Genomic DNA, 8342 nt, shown 5'->3' with positions numbered 1-8342 from the left:
ACCCCATCATCACACCCCCCCACCCCCCACTCTATCATCACCCCCCCATCATCACCCCCCCACCCCATCACACCCCCCCACTCTATCATCACCCCCCCACCCCATCATCACACCCCTCCACCCCCCACTCTATCATCACCCCCCCCATCATACCCCCCCACCCCATCATCACACCCCCCCACCCCCCACTCTATCATCACCCCCCCATCATCACCCCCCCACCCCATCACACCCCCCCACCCCCCACTCTATCATCACCCCCCCCATCATCACCCCCCCACCCCATCACACCCCCCCACCCCCCACTCTATCACCCCCCCCATCATCACCCCCCCACCCCATCACACCCCCCCACCCCCCACTCTATCATCACCCCCCCCCCCATCATCACCCCCCACTCTATCATCCGCCCCCCCCCCCAACAACCCCCACACAGCAGGTAGACCGCCTTGCTGTATCACAGCCATTTTTTCCAAAAAGCGCTTTCAGACTTGCAGAGACTTCCACCGCTCTCGTGCAAGTGTGAAAGCAGACAATGTATATCCTTGTAATTTTCATGCAAGTTATGATTCTCTTCCCCCCCCCCCCCCACCTCTTGGTTGTGGTGCATAAATGCTTCAGCCTCAAAAAGACACTTCCTTTAAAGTTTCCTCGTCGTATTATCAATTTGAAAACCAGCTACGCTTTCGTAAAAATTATTTTGCGCAGTTAATGCTTCCTCTATCCACCCTCTCTCCCCACAGTGGTAAATATTCTTTAGAGGTAAGTCGAAGTTTCAAAGGCAGCACCAGAGACGAGGGTGTGCAATGGCTGCATTCTGCCGCTCCCCCAATGTAACAATGCCCCATTCCTTCACAAATCGAAATCACAGATGCTCCCATCTCGGAAATTGAGTTGATGTCATCACTACGATAACATATGTCTGAGCGGTTACCCATCCTGTACGATTACAGTCACTAAACACATTTCTCGCACTTCAGTCAGTCAATGCTGAACATTAAACACCACCATGACCGAACGCTGGTTACGGTTACCAAATGCGCGCACAATTTCTGAAGCAGGATTTAGTTGAAAAATTTACGCCAGCTGCTGAATTGTTAAAGAGCGGATTGTAGCCACGCACAACAGCAGTATATATGCATGACATAAAAACTGAAGTGAACAGTGGAGGCATTCAAAAGCAGTGGATTTGGGAAATGAAAGTCAAAGTTGCAAATATAAACATAGGCTCTGAAGATGGTGGCCAGTAAAGATATCAGTCAACAACACAGCATCCTTTGGGTAACCATGGACACTAGCTTCCTCTTTGCTCCAATGATTTTTCTCAATACCTGACTTACAACAGCTCCCTATAAAACAGCACATCATAGAATATGAATATTTTGCCATCGGTTCACTATTCTAAACATTGGAAAGTACTAGTATTGGGATTATTTGTAAAAAAAAATTTTTAAAAACTGAAATTATGGCAAAACTTTCAGAAAAGCATGAAATATGCTTCCTTCTACGCATGGAATACATTACTACCCTTCAACCACTGGAATATCAATTCCATCCCACTCCCTTCATCTCATGCTGAATCAGACTGTTCACAACCTTAGTCCTATATAACCAAGCTTAACTTCCGACCCCATATTCACTCCATGACAGACCACTTCCTTCCACCTTCACCCATCTCTGGCCCTGCTTTAGCTCATCCACGATTAAACCCATGTTTTTACTTCCTCTAGACTCAACTATTGCACTGCTTTTCTAGCTCCACAAGCCTCGGATGCTTGTATTCTAATTCATACTAAGTCCTGCTTGCTCATCACACTATAACCTGTACTGGCATCCTGTCCATCACCTTGATTTTAAAACTTTATGTTCAAATCCCTCAAAGGCCTCCTTTACTCTTACAACGCTCCAAGAACTCCAAATTCATTTACCTCTGGTCTCTTCTGCATTCCAAATATCTTTCATCACACCATTAATGGCCAAGTCATCAGCCATCTAGGCCCTAAATTCTGGAATTACCTCCCGAAACCTGTCTCTCTCTTCTCCTTCAAGACCCTCTTTTAAAAAAAAAAATGCTTTTGGTCACCAGTCCTTTCTCCTTGAGATCAGTGTCAATTTTTGTCTGATTGTATGCCTGTGAAGTACTTTGGAACATTTGCCTATTTCAAGAGCTCAAAATTGTGGACAGCATAGGAATCGTGGAGTCTGACGGTAGCAAAATCATAGATGAGGTTTCATTAGCAAATAAGTGGTAGTAGAGGCAGAAATGGATGATGTCAGCAACAGATACATATACCTCTACAACCAGAATCAGCAGCTGTGTTTTAAGAGCTTTCTATCAGCTTCCAGCTGGTTCAATTTGATGACCATCACAAGTGGGTGCATGCTAAAATTATAGATTGAATACAATAGTTCATATTGGTTAGCAAAGGCAGTTTATTAGCGATTATAGGCTTACAATTTTACAATAAAATATGCATTATTCTGACCACAAAGTACTGTCAGTCTTGCCTATAACTAGCTTTTTCTTAAATAAAACAATATATTTTCCCTTAAATGGGAAAGAATACTTTTTATATTTAACATTTCATGCACAACAGATTAAAATCTTGAAACAGGTAATGTCCATAACAGGAACTTTTTGAAATATATTCAAATGAATAAAACTGTCAGTTACAGGAAAAATAGAATCTCTCCAAGGAAATTTAATCTATTTTTAGTTCCAACAATCAGGTGACAAGATTACTTAAATAAAGAATTTTTAAAAAGGCCACTGATGGTCATTGGTAATGACCATCAACCATCTGGAATATACTGACAGCAATCAATTGTCTTCTGTGCAGCTGCACACTAAATTAAGTACTTTGGTAGTAAAGCATTCATATTAACCTGCTTTGAGAATAATCCATCAACTCCAAAAGTATCTAGACCATTCAAAGCTATCCTATCAATTTGTTGTACCACCTTTTGTCTAACATTCCCCCACAGTGAAATTAAGGCAAGAAAGCTGTTACACAGAAATAATGAAGGAAGAGGAAGGAGTAAAGAGCCAGACAGCCCATTCCCCAACATCAAGCTCCCAAGTGGCAATGCCTGAGGCTAGATGAAAGTTGCCGCTGAAGATTGTTGTGAGATGGTGAATTTTTTGTTACTATTCAATCTATTACTGCACTCTGAATGTGAAACATTTAACAGAAAGTGCATTAAAATCAGAAGTACACAAGATGTATATATTAATAAGATATATAAAATCCAAACAGTATTTCAATTGGTTTTTCCAAAGATAAATATCTTCCATAGTTTTGCTTTTAAATCTGATAATCAGAGTTTAAACAAGTTACTGCAATAACTGTCTAAGATGGCCAAAGGGAAGGAATCAAAATTCAACATCTTTAGTTTTGTTTTGCACCTAGTACTTATGTAAAAGTTGCAGCTAAAACCATAAAATAAAAATCTGTTGAGTCCTTAAAGGGAATGATCAATTAAGTTTTTTTTGAAAAGATAAAGTGTATTACAGTCCTAATACAAATAAATGCCAAAAGTCAATGGAAAGTTTTATTTAAATTACTTTCTCAAACTTCGTAGATTTAACAAACCCCCTTTCTAAATATCTAACTCAGAACATGTGGATGAAATTACACAATTATTTGGCATGAAAATCAAACACTGAAGGAATGTCTGGTGCATTAAAAGTAGTGAGTTAGAGCCAGTGTTTGCTTTAAAGATCTTGATTTTAAATATAAGTATTTATCTTTACAAGTGAATGAAATTACTGATCCAGTCATGACTGACTAGTTGTGGATGAAAAAGGACCTAAAGCACAGGATACATATTTCATTTACATGTGTTAACTTCAAATAAAGCTGCATATTTTACAAGTAATAACATTCTGAAGACTGAGAAATTGACAACAATCCCTGTTGTTTATGTAAAGTGAGTCTATCAGTAGAAATCGAACTGAAAACAATTTCAAACATTGAGCCACAACCAAGACATCTGATACCCAGTCAAGATATTAGCAACTTACTTAGAATGGTTGTATCATTCGAACAGAAATTGGTTGAAAATTGGACTTATTCAGCACATTTTCCTCTCTAATCTGTACTAAGATGTTCATGAATAAATGTGCATCACTGTCTTAAATATAAAAGCAGAAAATAGCAAAGTTGCATGGTAAATCGTAAGAAAAGGATTAGCGTAATATATAACTTCAATGATGAAGTTTCATACATATTTACATACGAATGAAAATTTTATGGATACATTTTTCTAGGATGAATGCTTTAAAGTCTAGATCATAATCATTTTACTCTTCACACGTAAAAACAGTTCCAAATATTAGGTATGGTATGCCAAATTAGTTTGAATTTAATACAAGAAAAACTTTTTAGCTAAATGTAGAACCAAAGTACATACCCTAAAAGACTTTGCACTGTACATCATGCATGGGCCTTAACCATGCAACATATATTAAAATGCTTATTGTTTTTAATCTAATTCCCACACCGCTTCTTAAAATGCTTGTTAGTTGCGCGATGTAGTCTTTCAATCAGCTAACAAAGTGCATTTTTGCAACATAGGTTGGTCAAAATGATTTATTTCCTTCCTTCGACTTACAAAAAGCTAAAAAGCATGCTGATGCAAAGTGTTTTCATGTTGTTCAGTCATTAAACTTTTGCAGCCCTGAACATTGAGCATCACTTCTTTTAATTGAGCAGGGAATCCCAATGTTTGCTATTTCAAAAATATAATAGGATTTTTAAGGCTTGCTCACAACGGGTCCTGGCTTGCACAATTCAGTGGCAAAAAGCAGCACCATGATAAAAAAAATCATAATATTGAACAGTTTGAATAGCGCTTGAAGTACTAAGAGACCAGGAGCAGTGTGCTAAAAGCTGAAGAAGTCACAGCTTAGCGCACTTTCTTCCATTTGAAAATAAGTATCTGCTTGGATAGCAGTTGGCGAGCATTAAAAGTGAGCAAGTTTGTGTAAACAACACACACACACACACATACCTGTAAGTATTTCCAAAGCAACACCAGATATGAAACATAGTAACTATTGTATAACAAATCTCTGTAGAAAGATCACTCAGCTCATTTTTTTCCATAAGAGCCTGATTATACACACTACATATGAACATTTCATCTGATTGCAACAGATGTAACCAATCTCAGATCTACAAACATATAATTTAGTACTCATTTTAAGTGTCTTGAGAATCAAAATATTGGATTTTTTCAGAAATCAACACCTTTAGAATAAATGTTTTCCACAGAAAAAAATGTTGAAAATTATTACAACAGACTATAGGGAATTACAAAACGAAATGTGTCAACTTGCATATAGAAAACCTGGAGGTGAACATTTCTATTTTCAGACATAAAGCAAAAAGACCAAAAACTTAAAACTTTTGTGCACTCTGTTCAGGCCACTAATTAAAAAAGGTAGAGACTTCAAATGCTAAGTCAGAAACAACTCCAGTCAACTACTTAATTTTAATTTTGAAGGTACTACTGTAGTTACTTAAAATTGATAAATAAAGTTCAACCAAAAGCATGCCCTTAATGCATATTGCGCTCTACTTTAATATGGAATGTTGAGTGTTATATATCCTATCATACCCTAAATAAACTAAACAGCCAAAGTTAAACAGCAAGCTTCAAGTCTAGATCCCATTATCTAACCAGACCTCTGCCGATTCAGCAAGGCAATTATTGAAACCTACATTAGCATACTTGACCAAAGACATTTTTTACATTTCCCTTTATGAAATAGCACTGTGCATATTGCTAATAAAAATAGTAAGAAATTTAGTTCACAGCTCTTCCTCACATCTGCTTGTATTTGATGACCCACTTCAAATCAATTACAATCTGAATATTCCAAAATTAAGTTATGGTTATTCTATACATTCCCAATGGATTAAGAGGTTAGCTTTTGGGTTATTATAACCTACTGCTAAAGAATTAGGTTTGCCAATTTACATGGATGCATATATTTTATTTCAAAATGAAGGTTTCTGTAAGAAACAAGGAGCCAGAACTATTATTTTGTCATATTGTAATAAACTTTTGTCATCATTCTCAGTCTTTAAAAATTTTCAAAAATGCAATTAAAATTTCTGAAAAAAATGTCCATGTTGCTTACAGCAACAAAATGAGTAAGATCTTTCATAAATATCATAACACTTCAACTAATTGAAAGGAAGCGTTTTGCGCAGGTTAAAGACGCGAGGTATTGCACTGATTTGCCACACAATCCAAAATGTTGAGAGATGCCTGCAAACATTTGGATGACCTTCAATTCTCCTTAGTTGCTGCATTTTAAGATTTCAAACAAGCAGCCTTGACAATGTACTATTTAGCTGATAAATACCTTCTCCATGAAATTAATGTACGCCCACAGCTCTCTCTCTCTCTCTCCCCCACTACTCAGCGTCACAGCAGACAAGATTTTACGTAAAACATCTACTCACTAGCTGACTTTGGCAAGCAAGGCCAAAACACAATACAAATTCAAGCTCCAGTAATTTTACAGCTACTTCCAATTTTAACACCTCGGCTTATGTGACAATTGGCAAAATACATTTCTCCTTTAATTCCCAATTAAAGTTGTTTCCATGAAAGCTATGTCAGATGTTCATGCAAGAATTTAAACATAGAAGGCAAGCCTGTGATATTATGCATCTACAGTAATTAATATTTAAACAGAATATTTTTGATAAACCAAGGGAAAACGTGTAATTTGCTGAATTCTCAGATTCCTAATGAATAACACTTATTCATGCATCAGTCATTTTCTGGCACTTCAGCTAACAAATTCTGCAATTAACCAGCTGTTCACAAACATTAAGAGTCTCTGCAAGTTTACATCAATATATCAAAGCAGTCCAAGGGTACAAATATGTTTGTGTTGACTAAGTAAACATTTAAGTCCAATTGCTTGAACAGCTAGCTTACAACATAATGACATTTATTTGGGCATATATTTTAAAAATGTTCCTCTTTTAAACCTTCTCTCCACGTCCGTCCCCCCCCCACAGAAATAAATTGGAAAAACAACAATTCAGAGGCAAATTCTTCTCTAATTTTCAAGAGTCTTAGTGACCCCCACTGCTTAATACACAGAAGTTCCAATTATACCCTGTACTTGGGAGGTATTTCAGTTAAAAACTGGAAATAAAGTTGTTCAAGGCGACACTAACTTATTCCCAAACCACACTGTCCCCGGTGTTGAAAACTATTCATTTTGCAACATATTTCTAGTTAGAAACACTTATAAGGCACTTGCACCTATCAGGCTTTGGTAGCAACAACATAATGACACTATAGGTAAATGCACTTGGGAAAATGGTTACAACACATTTAAATAAAAAGTTCAAAATATATGAATGATCACTGTTGAGTATCTTGTTGGTCCCTAAATTGTTTTCTAGTTGCAAAGAAAGCAAACAGAATATACATCCTTCTTTTATATAGTGTCGAAAAGAAGTAGATCTCTAAAGATGTGCGAGAGAAACAGCTTAGAAATGGTAGCTGCCATCATATTGGTCCATTAACTCCTTTTTATTCCTTTATATAACTACAGTAGATGTGACCAGTTGGATTAACTGGCAAGGATAATCTTCCTCCATAGGAAGCATGCCTGCTGTTGAAATAGCACTGATGTCAATGCCAGAGAAGCCAGTGACATTTTGGGAACACAGTTTCTTCATATTGCCTACTAAATACCCTCAAAACAACCCATTGATTTTATGAAGGTAATCCTTCACAAAAGGTTGACAGGAATAAGCAGCCAAAGAAAGGATGGAAAAGCTTCAAAAATTATTCAAGCTAATTTCAGAACTCTAAGGCTCAATATAATTTTCTGATAAGCAATAAACATATCTTAATTTAAAATATTTTCACAATTAAGTGAAGAAAATTTATTTTGTTTCTGATTTATGCAGTTATTTGGAATGCATGTAAAGTTTAACTGGCTCTTCATGTTCTTTTTGAATGACAATCACCAAATTTCAGATCACACTTCCAAGTCAACATTACAGCATTGAATAATATCCTGGAATGTTTTTGCTTTTGAGGCCAAGAAAAGTTTCACACATGGAATTAGGGTTTAGTATTACTTAAACAATTTATGTTGGAATTAGGTATTATGAAAAATTTTCACACCAATTAACTGATGAAAACAGCAGTCTTTAACTTAAGTAGAATTTGAGGGTTATAGGGTGAGTTTTTACATTGGGTAATATCTAGAACATCAAACAATGAAAATTAATGGTAACATTTCAAGATTTTTCAGATGTCTGTAGTTTATATTGATCTATCAACCAGTATCAAGTCAC

The sequence above is a fragment of the Carcharodon carcharias genome, chromosome 14 (assembly GCF_017639515.1).
Source record: "Carcharodon carcharias isolate sCarCar2 chromosome 14, sCarCar2.pri, whole genome shotgun sequence".
Lineage (NCBI taxonomy): Eukaryota > Metazoa > Chordata > Chondrichthyes > Lamniformes > Lamnidae > Carcharodon > Carcharodon carcharias.
Note: the sequence above shows the minus strand (reverse complement) of the source record.